The sequence below is a fragment of the Mauremys reevesii genome, linkage group 22, assembly GCF_016161935.1.
Source record: "Mauremys reevesii isolate NIE-2019 linkage group 22, ASM1616193v1, whole genome shotgun sequence".
Taxonomy (NCBI): Eukaryota; Metazoa; Chordata; order Testudines; family Geoemydidae; genus Mauremys; species Mauremys reevesii.
The window spans coordinates 457,642-475,879 of record NC_052644.1 but is presented as its reverse complement, the minus strand read 5'-3'; the positions used below and the strand labels follow the sequence as shown (position 1 = coordinate 475,879).

Here is an 18,238-nt window from a genome sequence, read left to right as displayed (position 1 = left end):
AATTGAGACACCCAAAACCACCAGTAATTTGTGTCAGTTTAGGCCCATCTCTTATTTCCAAACTACTGAGCTATTCAGTCTCTCCAGCCACGGGCATCTGACATGCAAACATGCATCTTCTTTTCTGGTTCCAGGTTCTACATCCCCCACCACCTGGCCCATTCAATAGCTTACGTACACTTTTTGCGTATTATTACAATACACGCAAGCTGTCTCTCTTTGATTTTATCCTATTCCAAAGCACTTTCAGAGGATGAATACGGAGTGTATTGGCGGAGAAATGCACAGTCTTTCAAAGCACTCACAGAAAGGCACCTTAGGGCAAAATGTGCCCAATGCAGAGAGGCCAGCACAAGTCCTAGGCAACACTGAATTCCCTGCTCTTAAAGGGATAGCATCCTACCACAAGCAGTTCAATAATGATAATGAAATTGCAGCTGTCTGTGGTTGAATACCATCATTTTAACTTTTGGGAGGTGCCACTAAAATCCACAAGAATAAAATATGAAACGAAAAGGGAAGGTTACACCATTCTGAGGTGTCAGGGTTGTGATTAATGGAATCCAAACCATTCTTTACAGCCTGGAAGCAAATGTAATTCAATAACATGTGAGAAAGTACAGAAGCCCTGGAGATTAGCTTCAGAAAACAATTTCTTTTTTGTAAGAACTAATTTGAGTCTTGACCATCCTCATTTACAGCTTGCAGAGGAGACCAGCAGATATTTCCTTGACTATTTCAGTCTCTTTTATGGTAAAGTTTCATCAAGTAGAGCCTGTCTGAGGCAGTTAATTGTAATGAAACGAGGTAATCGATGCTGCTCGGCAAAAACACCCAAGTTGTTAAGGTTGACATTTTAGGAATAGTAAAGTCATATGAAAGGGAAAGGACTCTTTATGCATTTAATTTTAGTTGGAGGTGCTTTGTCCCTCAGTCCTCCAAAAACAAGTATATTACATATAATTTGTCAGACCCCACAACAGACTAATAAGCCCTTCAACAGTGACAATATTTTATGTGAGCTGAATATTGCAAGGAATATTAGAACCATGAGCACCAAGCAGGAGCCTTCTGTTTTTAAAGGAGAGACTCAGCGGATGAAATCATGTCCAGAGGATCCAGCATGAGGCCCAGGTAACCAATGAAGTCCCTGCTTCAGCCCTCTGGTTGGTGACTCAGAAGCATGTAGGCCTTGTGGGAGTTAAGCGATAGTACTGAGCTGCCCTTCTGCACATTCTGTTCTAGCCTATACACGCTCATCTCCGTAATATCTGAGCACCTTCCAGTCGTGCTTTAAGCAATGTGATGAATATTAGTCACACGTTGTTTGTTCTCTTATCCTCTCCCCTGGAGGGAAAAGCACGTGCAATGGAGTGTTTTGTTTTAGTAGGGTTTTGTTTGGTTTAAAATACAGACGCTTCCCGGGTTACGCAAGACCCAAATTACGCAAATCCGCACTTACGGGAAAATGTTCCATAAGCTAGAAATAGGAGGTTTTTGGTTTTTTGCACAATGGTTAGAGATACATTTCCGACTCATGCAAAATACAAGTTACGCAAGGCATTCCGGAACGGAACGCTTGTGTAAGTCGGGGAGCGTCTGTATACATATTACTGTCACTTACATTATAGAAGACAAGCTCAAAGAAAGTCCAAAGCAGACTGTTAAGGGTTATGAAGGGATCTCACAAAACTGGCTGACTGGTCAACAAAATGGCATATGAAATTAAATGTTGATAAATGAAAAGTAATGCACATTGGAAAACATAATCCGATACATACAAAATGATGGGATCTAAATTAGCTGTTCCTGCTCAAGAAAGAGACCTGGGAGTCATTGTGGATATTTCTCTGAAAACATCTGCTCAGTGTGCAGCAGCAGTCAAAAAAGCAACCAGACTGTTAAGAACCATTAGGAAAAGGATAGATAAGACAGTAAATATCATAATGCTTCTATATCAATCCATGATACACACACACACACCCCTTGAAAACTGCATACAGTTCTGGTCACCCCATCTCAAAATGATATATTAGAAATGGAAAAGGTACAGGAAAGGGCAACAAAATGATTAAGGGTATGGACCAGCTTCCATATGAGGAGAGATTAAAAAAGACAGACTGTTCAGCTTGGAAAAGAGACAACTAAGGGGGGGGAGGGTGTCACTCACTGCCGGACTGGCGACTCCTCCTGGTACTCTGGGGATTACCTCAAGGTCGAGGCCCCCCCCCATCGCAGTTTGCACACCGCAGCATCCTCTTCATGGCTTGGCTCTCCGGCTGTGTCACTGTCAGTGTCCTCCCCCTTCCAGGGGAAGTTTAGCTCCTCAATAGTCCTCGGCAGTCCTCCCACTCAGTGCTTTGGTGCCACTGACCCAGTGGCTGGTAGGGGAACTGGGGCCTGCCCTCTTCTCTGGGTTCCAGCCCAAGGCCCCTAGCTCAGCAGTCTGGGCCTTGTCTCTATCCCTGGGCTGCTTCCTACCACTGATTCCCCTTTTCTTCCTGGGCCTACCAGTTCCCAAAGCCTCCTCCCTCTTCCTAGGGAGTGGCTGCAGCCTACAGTCCCCACTCACTCCTTCTGGGGTGTCTACATTTTCCCACAGCCCCTTCGGCTTTCAGCTCCTGGGCTTTATAAGCCCCATCTATTCCTGCCCAGCTGAGCCTCCTTAATCAACTGCCTAATGGGTTAACTGGCCCATCTAACCTGCATTAAGCCTTGCAAGGTGAGTGTGTGGCAGTCACCTTATCACAGGGGGATATTATTGAAGTCTATAAAATCATGAATGGTGTGGAGAAAGTGAATAAGGAAGTATTATTGACTCCTTCTCATAATACAAGAACTGGGCTCACCCAATTACATTAATAGGCAACAGGTTTAAAACAAACAAAAGGAAGTATTTCTTCATATAACGCACAGTCAACCTGTGGAATTCATTGCCAGGGGATGTTGTAAAGGCCAAAAGTATAATTGGGTTCACAAAAGAAGTACCGTATATAAGTTCATGGAGGACAGGTCTAGCAATGCCTATTAGCCAAGATGGTCATGGCTCACTCAATAATTGCCTGTTCTGTTCATTCCCTCTGAAGCACTTGGCATTGACCACTGTCAGAAGACAGGATACAGGGCTAGATGGACCATTGGTCTGACCCTGTATGGCCGTTTTTATGTTTCATTGTACCAGAGGATCACTGTCAATCAATGTCTTCATCCTATAGATTTAGGATCATTTAGATATCCTGGGTCTAGATTATAGAGTGCCTTGAAGTAAGAACCAAAACCTTGAACTCAATTCAATATTCTCTGGGAAGCCAGGATAGGGAGTGGACAACAGGTCTGACGCTTGCAGTACCATTTGTGGCCGAGGAGATGAGCTGCTGTGTTCTGTGGTATCTCTAAGTCCTGAAGCCTTCGTGTGCAGGTATAGTGCATGGCTGTAGTCCAACAGAGAAGTGATGACAGCATGAATAATTGAGGCCAGGACATCGTCCACCAGGATGGGACCGAGTCTTCTAGCCAAACAGAGATGATAGAAAATATTACTTATGGATGCTGCTCTGTAACGCACATGGGTGAATTTCACCCTCTACAAGCCTCAGTCTCTTAAACATTTAAATTCTTTCGAAGTGCTTTGTTCCCTTTGTACCTTCTGCCCCCGTGGCACTGTCTGGATGCACTGTACTCTCATTGATTATAAAGTCAGAAGGCACCATTACATCATCCAGTCTGACCTCCTGGATAGCACAGGCCAGAGAATTTCACTCATTCTTCCATCAAGCATAAAAACTTGGGCTTGAGCTAAAGAGTATCTTTTAGAAAGAGACACCCCATCTTGATTTAAAGATCCAAGTGGTGGAGAATCTGCCACACCTCTTGGTAAGTTGCTGCAATGGTTAATTAACCCTCTTGTTAAAAGTGTGCTCCTTATTGTCTGTTTGAATTTAGCTAGCTTTGCCTTCCAGCCAAGAATCATCCCAGTTTTACAGATAAGAAAACCACGGTACAGGGAGACAGGGAACAAAGCAGAGATCTGGACTGCTTTGTCTATTGTAGGGTTTCTCATGAGTAAGGCTACGTTTTAGTCATGGGTATTTTTAGTAAAAGTCATGGACAGGTCACAGGTAGTAAACAAAAATTCACAGCCTGTGACCTGTCCATGACTTTTACTATATATCCCTGACTAAAACTTGGGGGGTGGGGCAGCTCAGGAGGGGAGTTCCTGTTGCCCTTCTGGGGAGCCCCTCCCAAGTAAGCACCATCCCACATCCCAACCTCCCCACACCCAAACTCCTGCTGCTGGGGGACAGCGGGGCCCAAGACTGCCCCAGCAGTGGCCAGTGTGCCTGGCCCGGAGACTGCCCGAGCTGCTCAGGCGGCCCCCAGGCCAGGCACGCCAGCTGCTGAAGAAGTAGCGGAGGTAGGGGCGGCTCCAGGCCCCAGCACGCCAAGCGCGTACTTGGGGCGGCATGCCGCGGGGGGCACTCTGCGGTTGCCGAGAGGGCGGCAGGCAGGCACACTTCGGCGGCATGTCTGTGGAGGGTCCGCTGGTCCCGCAGCTCCATTGGACCTCCCGCAGGTGTGCCTGCGGAGGGTCCGCTGGTCCCGTGGCTTTGGTGGAGCCTGCGGGAAGTCCACCGGAGCTGCGGGACCGGCGACCGGCAGAGCGCCGCCCGTGACATGCCGCCGTGCTTGGGGCGGCGAAATGTCTAGAGCTGCCCCTGAACGGAGGTCACAGAAAGTCACAGAATCCATGACTTCCGTGACTTCCATGACAAACACGGAGCCTTACTCATGAGCACTAATGGCTATGCACGCTGATTTGCTATTACAGTATTTCTGAGGAGGAACAGGACTGTGCACCAGTTTGTTAGCGCAGGGATGCTTAGGAGTATTGGGTCAGGCACTTAGTTATTGAAGAACTGCTTTTGACTGCAGGAACTGATTGAAGATAATTACAAGGGGCCTTGTAAAGAAAACAGTAGGTCAGATTTGAGCCTTCCAACCTTGATAGCCTCCATTTAAACTTGGAAACATAATTGCTCTCAGAACAATATAGAATGATAACAGCAGACTACAATCAAATTATATAACAAAAATAACGTCAATATTTTATCTTGCTATTAATTATGTATAAAGAAAAAAACACTTCAAAGATGGGTCCTTAGTAACAGAAACTAGAAGCAGTTACATCAAAAGGAAGAAATGGAAATATTTTCCTGTTCAGAATAACACATTTTAGATTACCCCTTGTCATTATAAACCTGAGCCTGACATCAGAGAGAGAGAGGTTTTCATTATCCCAGGCCTGTGTGAAGTTCACTGAACTTGGGATAATATCCAAATGTATTTCTGTAATGTCTCCAGTGTTAATCACTATTTGAAATGAACGCACATCATGCTTTATTATTAGATTGTGCATTTTCATATTCTGTACACGCAGGGTTTGAACAAGGCTTACAGAGGGGAGTACAGGGATTCGTATGCCACAAATGCCACAGCCCTCTGCAGAATTGGGAGTGTGAGCAATGGGCAGGAAAGGAGCTCTGGAGAGGAAGGGACCCACAGAGCAGAAAGCCTTATAGGCACTGAACAGCCAACAGCTGCGCCAATCTAGCAGAGGCCCTGAGGGTGAACTGTCGTTCTGTAGCAAGCTCTATCTTCTCTGGGAAACAAATTAAGATTCACCCTTTCTCACAAGGCAAGAACCACATAGGGGATTTTTCTGGATTCTGGAGTTTAATGTTTTCTCTGCTGGTCTATCTTTTTCTTCATCCTTTGTTTTATAATGTTATGGCAGGTGTCACCATGGTCTTGTTACACAGTCTTCCAAGTTCTTTTTCTTAGCATGCAAGCAAATGTTCAGTCTTATGAAGACATGCTGTGTTGTTCATTTTTGGTTAGGCAAGGTTCTGTGTAGAGGCAGTGGTCCTTGTTGAGGGAGTTATGCTAGTGGTGGGAAAAGAGTTTGCTCTCAGCTTAAGGCCACTTCTTGAAGCAAAATTGCTTCCTGGGAACCAGATGTTGACATTAGGCTGAGAATCCTGAAAAAAGGAATTGCTCTACATGCTGTTTGTCCACCTCTGTTCTAGGACTGGCGTATATGAGTAAATAAAACAAGTTACCCTTAGAATATATGCAGACTCTGCCTCATTGATTTTTCCTCCACTGGCAAGCAGGCTTGCAAGTGCCCAGATATTTGCTAACACTTGGCAGAGTCTCAACATTCTTGTTTAATTTTATAGCATGCAAGAATCTTCTTCTATGTCACATGGTCTTAAACTTTTCCTGGTCCCTTCTCTCCTAGTCAAATTAAAGGGAAGGGGGGATAATTATTTAGAACTGTGTTCTGAAAAAAAAAACCACTACAAAACCAGAATGTAAATATGAAAGTAACTGACAATGACTAATACCCAGCTGTCCTATTGCTTCAGTAATGTTTTATCAGTAATTAAGCAGCATCTTCCTCTGTCACTCCCTGATATATACTATTCTCCCCAGAATAGGGTAACCATCTTATAAGAATCTTTTCCCCCTAATATGTCTAGCTGACCCTTTATATTTGGCAGAGCCACACAGCCGTAGCCCTAAAGTAGATTGTAGCAGGGTGGACCCCGGTGTGACGAAGTGGGACTGTTCGTACTGGGGGCTGGGTACAGATCCTAAGTATCTAGCAGCAAAAGGCCATGCAGCCAAATGCCTGAAGTTCTGTCTCCTAGCAACTGATGGCCGGGCCCCTCCCTGCAAAGGTGCTGGCTAAAGGTGTTGGAGACAAAGGGGTCAGGTGACCTCCTAGCCTGGGAAAGAAGCTGAGCAGAGAGGAGGGGCCGGAGGGGGTTGGGCAGACTGGAGTTGGCTGGGGAAAAGAGGGGAAGCAGAGAGAGAGGGCTCTGATCCCCGATGGGGGTATGGGGCCCCAAGATGGACCTAACAGGGGGGATCCGGTTATCTGTGCCTGCAAGACCTGTGTTGGACTGTATTCCTGTCGTCTAAATAAACCTTCTGCTTTACTGGCTGGCTGAGAGTCCTGGTGAATCGGCAGGGAGCCCGGGGGTGCAGGGCCTGACTCCCCTATACTCTGTGACACCCTGCTCCAGCCCTGAAGGGGTTAAAAACAGCCCTGGGAAGGGGTCGAGGCTTGAGAAAGCAGCTTTTAAGCTGGGCTGATTGGGAAGTGGCTGCAGCTGGGCCATGCCCCAATCAGGCCCAGCTGGCCCCTATAAGAGGCTATGAGCCAGAAGCCCAAGCAGACAGTCTCTCTCTGCATTCAGAGGGAGATGGGCCTGGCTGCAGGGAGCTAGACTGGGTACCTGAGTGGAGCAGGGCTGGGGAAAGGCAGAGGAGCTGGGGAGCCCCAGGCTGCGGCTTAGCAGAGGGCTAACAGGTACTGGGGGTTACAGAGGCAGCCCAGGGGTAGGCCAAAGCAGCAGGTCCAAACCCTCCTTGCCAGTGATGAATAGGCTGATACTGCAGTCTGCCCCAGGGAGTGGGGCTAGACAATGACTGTCAGTAGCCATACACTGAGGCAAGGTGGGGATAGAGTGTGTGGGTTCCCTAGAGACAGGAGACCCTGAGAGAAAGGGGTTACTGCCAGGGGGCAGCACCCCATGTAAAAGGGCACCGGGGTCCAGGGAGGGACTTGGGGCCAGGGAACAGGCAGATCACTGGCCTGCAGAGGGCGCTCCGTGCTGGAAACCACGCTAATTCCCTGGGATCACCAGCAGGAGGTGCCGCAGGGGTGAGTCTGACCCGCTACATAGCTGTTTAGAAAACTAGCTGTTGTGGGCTGCATTATCAACAGCTAGTGAAGGATGCCAGATTGATGGACCTGAAGGCCTAGAGTCACTTCTCTACAATGTACCTAAAAAGCTGCCAGTACACTGTTGGTGCTAGATCATAATGCATTAATAGTCAATGTACAGGTGCAGTATAAGCCATGCAGTCTTCCCTCAGACAGCTCTGGCTGGAGTGACCCCCACCCCTCCTGCCCCAGGGATTGAAATAGGGCAGTCCAGCCTCTGTTGCCTTGTCTCTCTGCTGGCATCACCAATGTGCGTGCCCGTCTAGTTGTGGCTTTGGTACTTTATTTAATTTCTGCAACTATTAAGAGAGGTGCTCTAGGCGCCCTTATAATAACTTAAAAATACCCCCCGTGCAACAAGCCAGGCAATTTAATGAAATGCTCACCCCACTCCAGTGATCCTCCACAGGTTTCAAAAGCTTGGGAACAAAAATTAGCTTTGCGGCATGGAAACTTGTCCACTAGGTCATACACGGAGATCCCCCCATGCACTTTTCATCCACAAGTCATCAAAGAGCCAGCAAATGCTCATGACTTTCCGCTACTACATGCCACAGTCTGATTTCACATACAGGCTAGAGGAAAAAACCTGCAAAAGGCCCATTCCAAGCCATCCAATCTCTCCAAACACCCATGATTATTTGGGGTGCATTATCCATGAACTATGGACCTTTGGAATTAATAATGGGCATTTTCAACTACGGAGAAAGATGGCCCCGGGGTTAGGATGGGAGACCCAGGTTTAATGCCTCACTCCACCACAGAGCTGCTGTGTTACCTTAGGTAAGTCACTTAATCTCTCTCTCAGATCTTGTTCAAATGAGGATAATAGCACTTCCCAATGGATAAATCCATTAAAGACTAGTAGGCACTCAGATACTGGCAGCTATATAATGATCTAAAATAGCTTCATAGCACCTTTCAGATTCTCCAAATTTTGAGCATTAAAAAAAATCTCTGCTTTTCAGGGCATTTAAATACAAGCTTGAATTGGCTAAGTCTCATCAGACATCCACAGCAACATTTTTTTTTCAAACACTTGAGTGTAGCCATGCTGCCAGAAATATATCCTAGCTTTTCTCACTGATGAAAATCAAATTCAAGAGTGAGATGGAACAGCAATCACTCTCCAGTTTTATAGAAACAGGTAAAAAAGAAAATCACATTGCCCTTAAAGTAGTTCAAAAATCTTTATTTCTGTAAGAAAATAAGTTCCTACTTAAGCACCTGGCAAGTCAATTTGGAAGATCGCTTTGCTGAAGTCACTATGCTACAGGAAAACCACTAGTGTAATTCCGCTCAAGAGGAAGTTTGGGATAAGTAAATTGGAGGCTAGCAAAGCTCAGATTTCTGCAGTTGTTAAGATGGTGGTTGCCATCAGCTGATTTTAATTATTCCTGGGGAAATCAAATTAGCTCATAACAAACAGGACCATATGGTCTTTCCCTGTCATGTAAATATTCTTAATTAAATCCCATTAAAGTTTATCAACAATAAACAGAACAGTTACTGTGTAAGTTTTACTGCAAGTTTACAAATTGACACAAACTCATGTTTCCTCACATAAAGTTAAGGCAGAGGGGCAGATTCTCATTTATACTTTATTTTTCTCTTGCAATGTAAAATGGCCATAAAGTGAGAACATACGTGTACCCATTTTAAGGCCCCTTTGCACAACTACAGTTATGCCATTAGCCTCTTCTCAACATCTTGTCATTACTTATTCTCAGTCTAGGTGACCTTGGCAACATACAAACTATCCCAAATTGCTTTACAAATTTATCACCGTGGTATATATGCACAGTCTATCACTGAATTGCAGCCACTTCTGGAGTAAAATATGCCCACAAAGCAATCTTTCTACCAAGAGGTGGTCCATGCTCTGGAAAAGTTTGAGAACCCCTGGGTTAAGGTATTAAAGAGCAAAGCCTCAGTGACCTCATGCCAGAAAGAGCCTTTGAACAAGGAGCTTTATAGGGAGACAGATTTTAATCCATTTTTGCTACTTCACTCAGTGTGGGATCTGGGGATGCCTGAACCTTTAATATCACCATAAGCAGAGTGAATGATTACAAATATATGGTTTGCTTGTATGTTGATGACTTACTTACTCATTCTGCAGAACACCACAGATTAGCTGCCAGTTCCAGATTTGCAATTGTCTGTAGGGTTTAACTCTTCTTAATGTTCTGGTCTTAATTCAGTTGTTTGTATATCTTCTTCCTTGAAATAAACTGGAAGTAAAGAAGCACTTTTTTAATACATAATGTAATTTTTCTTTTTATGGCCTGTAACTGCTTCTTTCACACATAATAGATAATGCTGAGGATAGTTTTTATGGTATAAACAGAGATTAAAATTGCTCAGGACCCCATTTCTGCTCATTGTTTTGTGAAGGAGTCTAAACTACATCATATTCTGACACCACCACATCTTAAGCAAGGGAAATATCTCCATGGGAGAACAGTTATGGGTAAAACAAATGGCAGTGCTGATAAAAAAGACTAGTAGGTTTTCATCTGTCATTCAAAGTATTTTTGATCTGTGGAAAATAATTTTATGATAAATAAGGCTCTATAACTCACTGACCTGTGCAGTGCAAAGGTTTCTTGGCCAAGGTTAAAGGAGGAGACTCTCTCTCAATAAACTTGCTCTTTGCCCAAATATTTGCTATTTGAAAGAATGAATTGTGTCCAAGTTTGCTTTTGAGCAAGAACTGAAATATATTCGTTTGCTCTCTTATTCTTGCTTTCATAGTGAGGTACCACCTTTATTTATTCCTATTGATTGGATTTTAATCACAAAAGCTTAGCAGTAACCTGAGTCCAATGTCCAAGAAAGCTGAACGCAGTGTCAGTAAGAGTAGAAGAGGCATTGCTGTTCTGGAAGTGACTTTGGGCCTTCTAACTGTGAAATAGATTAATAGAGTTGGAAGCAATGGCCCCCACAGCTACAGGATGAGGGAATCTGATACAAACAAAATAAATATGCTAGTCAAGTGAGAGCACCAAGGTGGCAGGTCACAGATGAGAATGCATCATGGAAGGAGATAAGAAGGAATGAAGAGCACAGCATGGATTGTGGGAAGAGTGTAACAATAAGTTCAATGTCACTGTAGTTCACCTTCATGTCAGAGCTATAATTCTCGATTTGCCTTCAACCCCAAAGACCCATTTTGACGTGGGAGCATTGTCTAGTAGCTAGAGAAGAGGACTGGGAATCAAGACTGCTGGGTTCAATTCCTAGCTCTGTCAGACTCTCTTTGTGACCTCGCACAACTCTCTCTGCTTCCTATGCAACTAACGTGCAAAAGAGCATTAAGAGCCTTGACTGAAAGGTGCTATACGAGCCGGACCTCTATGTACTCTATGGCAATTTTTTAGCAGTCTGGGGATGCTGTGACAGAGAGGTTCAGTGAATGACACAATCAGGACATCAGCCCCTACGTTAGCGATGTTGAGATTAAGTTCAATGCATGTTACAGAGCTCCCATATTTTCAACAGGACTCTCTCTATCATTTGCGCTAACAATGCATAACTGTAGCAGATGTTTTGGGATGAACACTCAAGATTTTTGGCATTTAGTTAAGAGACAGCTGGAGCTTTTTGAACCTGGGGAGGTGTGGGAGGAATAGTGGGATCAGCACATTAAGCTGGGAACGTCTATTAAACACTAAACACTCACAGAAAGAGTCATCTTTAGCATTCAGTGTTAACAGCTATTTGAGAGGCAGGGGGCAGTTTTCTTAGGGCTGTTGTTCTAGGCTTTATGTAAACTCAGGGGAGACCAGACTGCATCATCAGTCTCTGTTCATGTTTTCAAGGTTTTCTTCTGTCACAGATCCAGATAGGCTTCCACCAGACCGCTCTGATGTTCTCAACCTCTCAACAGATTGCAAGGCTATTTTCTCCCCGGTCTCTCTGGCACATTTCCTGGGCATAGACTCCCAGCTTGTTACCACTTAATGGAAATGGGGCCCGGCAGCCCTTCTACCCTGGGCCCCTGGACCAGTGCTGACCTCCAAGATACCCCAGTAGCTTCAACACCACCCACTCCTGGAACTCCACCAAAGGTGTGAGCCTTCTGGGTTGCTGTTTAACTCTCTGAGGGGGTATGCGGTAAGTGTAGCATCTCTCTCACACACACACACTTTGCACAGGAATCTACAGCACTGTTACTCTTTACTTAATCCCTTGAGAAATACACAGATCTATACAAAAATAAGAAACCCTACAATTATTTCCCCTTGCTCTAGCTTACCCTTCCAGGGGAAGTTCTTGAAGAACCATCTGAGCTTACGTAGGCGAGATTCCCTCACATCATCTGGCTCCTGCAGCAGGTTTCCTCCTCTTAAGCCAGTGAAACTGGCCAAAGACACACACACCCGCACAAGGAAAGCAACTACTGTCCTTTCTATAACCTTGCAGTCTCCTCTGTGAGGTAACTCCCTGGTCAGGTTCAAGGGGTGACTTCATTGTCAGTAACTCTCCCCTGACAAACCAGTTCTCCAAGCAGAAGCCAGTCTATTGTCTAGGATGTTTCTAGTTGAGTGGCAGAGCACACAGATTTAATGGGCCTCTATGGTCAGCCCTGTACCATGAACTCATTGGAATTTCAGTCCAACATGGAGGTAAAGAGGCAATAGAGAAGGTAAAGAACACCCCATCCAAAATGGAGTCTGCAGTCTGACACAGATATACATAAAGAGCCTCCAGTATCACAGAATTCATCAATTGTACAGACAGATTCCCCAAATAATCACAGCCATGAGGGCTGTAAAAACTAATAAAATGACATTTTAGATTCAGGAGCACAATTCTGGACGAGATGGTAGGTACCAAGGTTATAGAATACACAGGGTTCTATGCAAGTATTATTTATATAGCACTATTTATATATTAGTTATATAGCAGGTCAACAATTTTCTGTAGAAATACATTTGGTGGAAAAAGGGTTTTTGAAGCAACTGAAATTTTCATAGAAAAATTTCTAGGCTTGTCAAAAATTTTCAGGTTTTTTCAAAAAAATGAAAACCAAAAATTCTAAGCAGATTTTTTTGAACTTGAAAACATCAAAAATAAATGTATAGCTGAAAAATGTTTTGATTTCAAAACAAAATAAACAGCAATTTTCAGTTGCCGGGGAAAAACATTTAAAAAAAACCCCCCTGAAAATCTAAAAATTTTAAAAGAGAAATTGTGACCCCCCCCAAAAAAAGTTTCTACTGAAGAATTGTGCATGCATTCTCCCCCTCCCCCAAACACCTGCAGCTGTTATTGTTTGTCACAATGCTGTCATCAGCATAGGTAGCAATTGGGCTTTGGCTCTAACAGTGCAGGTAGATTACCGTTGATCGTATGACCATGTTCTCATCTCAACAGAATCTTGATGTCTGTCTGAAAGTTTTCCCTGTTTCCATTTGGCATGAATATTCATGGTCTAACTGATTTTGGCTGGCGGAAAACCTCAGCACTTATAATTATTCCAGAAATGTTGTATATGATGAAAAATTAATTAAATTTGCTACAAGTTTTTTTATTTGATGTTTTCACATTTAAAAAAATGCTTTGATAAGAAAAATATCCTTTAAACTCATGTCATGTGGGGAAATGTCATAATTATTCACAGCTACTGTGCATTGTTCAATCTGTCCTCACAACTAAACTGCATTTTGAGTTTGCTGTGAATGAATGAAGTAAATCAGAGCTCTGTGAGCTGCTTGATAGCATATGCATATTGCTGGCTCAAATCCTCCACTTCACAATGGTCCCGAGGATGCCAGCAAGGAGGAACTTTGCATCATTTTCTCTCATTCTGAAACTCAGTGGTTTTAAAGTTTAATTTTACCATGTTGCAAAAAGTGCTTAGAAATGGTGACAGCCCAGAGGGGCCTTATGGGATACCCGCAGGGATGTACGGGATTTTCCCACTGGATTATGGGAGTTTGACCATTCCTTCCACATATCCCCAGAGCACCTGCAAACTATCCCACTAAACTTTTCAAAATCACCTAGAATGCACTGCTACTTGGACACTGGTACCCAAGATGCTCAACTGTGTGATCAGAGTTCTGATGTGGATGTGGGGCAGGACTTGATTATGCATGGCTAGTGTACATATGCACTGAATCAAGTGTGTGACAAAAGACACACCACATCTTATTTGACTAAAACTAGGCAAATGCCTCACCTCCCTCCAACTGTTCTCTCTGCCAGCCACATCACCTGCAATACTAAACACGTCTCTCCCCTCTCACTGCAGTGGTACCCTGCCTTCGTGCAAGTGGCTCTTCACCTAGCAAATGGATTCTGATTCCAGAAAGGAGCTTGGATCACACACACACAGAGCATCCAAGATTACAGGCCAGACAAGCCTGCAGCGTTACACATACAGACAGCCCAGTTCTCCACCTATCAGCTCACCTCTCCCCCTGAGCCTCGCTGCCAAGGGGCAGCAGGGAAGGCACCTAAATCATGTAACGGTATGTTTACTTGCAGTACATTATTCAGCCACTAGATATCTCTGTGCATTGTACAGTATTCTAGGAATGTGGGTACTTTTGCAAACCAGGATGGCAAAGCTGGCAACACAAGTTGTGTGGAAGCTTTGTTTGGGGCTATTGGTTTCAGATGTTTTCTTTTATAAATAACTCCTGTTTGAGACAGACTGTGATTCCACATATCAAGGCAAGCTGGGAGCCGCATAGGTATAACTTTGGAATTTGTTCCTCCCTCCTGCCTTTGGTCTGTAATAGTCCAGGTTTGTAAATGTTCATGCATTCTGTTAGCCTCCTCCCTTATCTCTGGTTCAGTGGAGAGGGAGTGGCTAGCAGGTGGGGGAAGCTCTGATAGGCTGGGTAGTGGAGGGGGAGTGCGTTGGGGAAATTAGTTTTTGTTATACCTTTGCTATTAACAAGGTACCGGGTATCTGTTTAGTTAAGCGTATATTGTGTATTTCTAAAGAGCCTGTCAAGACTGCTCAGAGCTTAGTTTGTGTGCCCTTTTTTTAGCCGTAGTAGAAATTTAAATAAATAAAATAAATTCTCCTCCGGATGCCTTTAGTCCAGTGAAGTCCCCGTCGTGTATATTCAGTAGAAGAGGAGATCAGTTCATATGCCATCAATGAGTGGCCGGAGAATACACTACTCCTGCTTTGGGCCTTTCTGCACCCTTCTTATCAGAGCATACTTTAAAAATGCATATTCAGATCACAAGGCAAGTGCTTCAAGGTGGCAGAGACGTGACTACATGGGAATCCAGGCAGGAACAATTGATACTTCTGATACAATTCCTGCTTCTTTGACTCATGCACCGCTCTAGGGTGGGATGATGGGTTTACCATGTGCACACTCCTGACAGGGGTTAATGAGGAGAAAAAGAAAGCAATCTATTCATTCCTTTGGAGTGTTAGCTTCGTGTTTTTGCAAGTAAAGTCTGAGGAAGAGTCAGCATCACTATTTCATGAGGAAGAGCCCCAAGGTTTTAAATGTTGGACAGTAGGAGTTTAGAAATAAAATTAAAAATGTATTTCTTGAAAGCCAGTACTGAGTGGGGAAACAAAGATAAACGGTTCAGAGCCCTTTCTACTTGTGAATTCAGAGACAGAACCACTCACCTTTGATTAATAAAAGTACAGAAGTTACTTCAACCTTCTTGCAGATTTTTGAGAGGGGTAAGGAAAAACCACTGTAGGAAGAAGCTGTTTAAAAAAAAAAGTTTTATGCCCATTTGCAGTGTTGTTTTGAGTTTTACACAAGAGCCTCAGTGTGTCCAAGACCCAAATATCAATGATGTGACAGGACAGTGACAACCTTTGTTAAGCAAAGAAATTGCATGTGAGGACACTCCACCCACCCTGACTAAATACTGGTATGACCTTCTCAGGGCTAACGTTGGCGCTGGTACATGTTACTCTGTCAGTTCATAGGGTTAAGGCCAGGACAGATCATTATAATGTCTGTCTCATCCAGTTTTGCCTCCTGTATGACACAGGACAGAACTTTACCCAAGAATTCCCAGATCGGGCGCATTTATATTCCTACATAAATCAACATTACACAAGTCAATAAATTGTGGTTGTACGATAGCATCTCTTTGACAGACACTGACTCTTGATGTCAAGACTCCATGTGACTGAGAACCTATCGCATTCCTTGGGAAGCTATTCCAATGGCTAATTACCCTCATTCAGGGCTAGTTTAAGGCACAAGTAACATAAGCTTGTACCCCAGCTCCTAAAGTCATGCCATTACATCTGCCATCTTCTACTTTTTTCCTTTATTTTAAGTAAAGGCTTGTCTACATGGGGACTCTCAGGAAAATTAATCCAAATTAACTAACAGGTGTGAAGTTAAAATGGATTAGTTAAACTGCATTAAATCCCTGAGTGGGCACACTCATTCAGAATTAAAGTGGCCTTAATTCACTTAATTAAACTAAACCAAATTCAGGCCACTTTGATTCTGAATGGGAGTATCCATACAGGGGTTTAAAGAAGTTTAACTAACCCACTTTAAATTCACACCTTTATTTAATTTGAATTAATTTTCCTGAGGGTGTCTCTGTATAAACAAGCCAGAAGTTTTTAGCAGGAGCTTGGCAGGAAACAGTTTTCCCACTCCACAAGAATTTGAGAACTTGAAAACTTTTTCTGACCCAAGTCAGGATGCGGGTGGTCAGGGATGAACATGCCAACACCAGCACAACAGAGAACTGGGTATCTGGCAGGGAGGGAGGGAGGAGTGCATGAGGTTTGGTCCATTCACCCAAGCAGCTACACCCCAATGGCTGAGGTAAATACAAGGGTGGGGAGAACCACCACTGTCCCTGCCTTTTCTGCGCAAAAGGGAGTCTTTGATGCCACTTCCAGGGGAAGAAGTGGACCCCACTGTGATGCAACTCTGCCACACTGCCTGGGGGATGGGACTGTAGTGCAGGGCTTGTGTCACAGAGCACCCAGGGCCTCACCTTGCCTCAATCCAACTTTTCCTGCACTTTGCATCCTCTTATTTTCCATTTGAATTCCCTCCCCTCCCCCTTTTAAAAAATATCCTTAGTATCCAGCCATTGGCTTTGCTCTGCCTTCCTCAGCTAGGTTCCAAGTGCTCCTGGGCTCCCACCATCAGCTAGTGAAGTGACCCAACACTGGAGCACATCCATTCAGCATCACAACAGAGAGAGAGAAGGGAGTTAGGGCCAGTTGTTGACTCCATCAAATCCTGGCCTTGCTGTGGATTCGTGGAGGCTGCCTTTGGCAGACAGCTCACTCCAACTGAACTGGCTTCACCACTTCCAGGCTCAGGCAGAATTCAGCAAAAAGAGCGAGCGAAGGAGAGGGGATTCTATAAAGAGGGGTGCAAGGTCAGATTAGGCAGCACTGGGGCTGCTTCTCCAGCACAGAGATGCCGTAAAACCAGCATAACTGGGCAATATTCTCTTCCTCAGCAGGGAGGGCAGCCTGTGATGGCTTGGAACTGCTGTAAGTTACTCCTATGTCGCCTTCTCTCCCTCTGCTGCCACCACATGGGGCATGACTGAGTCTCTTGCATCTGAGGATCACCACAACCCGCTGTGAAATGTGGACAAGCCCATCTCTGAAGACCAACACAAAACCCTTAAACAACAGAAGGTCCAGTAGACAAAATGGCACATCTTCATTTTAGATTTAACACAAGGAGCAGTGTCAGCTGGACAAACATTGTAGCATGGAAGAATAACTCCTTGTGCTGCTGGAACTAATGGGGTAAGTGGTAAGGCCTGCGCTGTGCATGTCAAACAAGATGATTATAACTCTGGCCCTTTTAAAAAATAATAAATAAATAAATAAAATATCTATGGCACAGCTTTTCAGCAGGTGTCAAGTTAACATCATTCTGCTGAAGCCAATACACCTACCTGGATTTGGAGTCAGTGAGAAACTGGTCCTACAACTAGCAATCCCTAGGCAAAGCTGTCCACTGGTGAGGGCAGATGTGGGCAGGTCTGGGACAATCTGGAAACTGGAGAAGCAATAATGAATCATTACTGGAAGACCATGAACCCGGACGGTGTGCAGAGCAACTGATCTCAGCATTAAAGTATTTGTAGGGGAAACTTCCTACAGTTGGCAATGGAAGGAGAGATCGCCATCCTGCAGCTGTCCTCTCGCTCTTCTGCATTGCGAGCAGTTCAAACCCATCTCTTACCTCATTACAACTCTCCTGCTGCCTGTGCCTTTGAATTGGAGTCAGATTTGACATTAAAGCATCTGATTTCTGCAGCTTTTACATTACCAGAGACAGCGAACACATCCTAAAAGCTATCCTGCCAGGGAAAGCTAAACGCTTGACAGGCTGCAGGGTTCAGTCCCTAGAGCACATGCTTCCTCTCCTCCGAGTGCTTTACTACAGCTTCCGGCTCTCGTATCCGATGCCCCGTTGGCGTTTCAGCCCAGGATTCCCACCC

At 44.5% G+C, this 18,238-nt stretch overlaps 1 long non-coding RNA gene across 1 annotated transcript in view; it reads left to right on the top strand.

Annotated features, from left to right (window-relative positions):
* The window catches only part of LOC120388940, a 40,588-nt gene extending 23,036 nt beyond the window's left edge, over positions 1–17,552 (top strand). The window contains exons 2-3 of the long non-coding RNA XR_005590685.1: positions 14,058–14,277; positions 17,243–17,552. This is a non-coding gene — a long non-coding RNA (uncharacterized LOC120388940). The remainder of the gene's footprint in view (positions 1–14,057; positions 14,278–17,242) is intronic.
* The last annotated feature ends 686 nt before the right edge of the window (positions 17,553–18,238 follow it).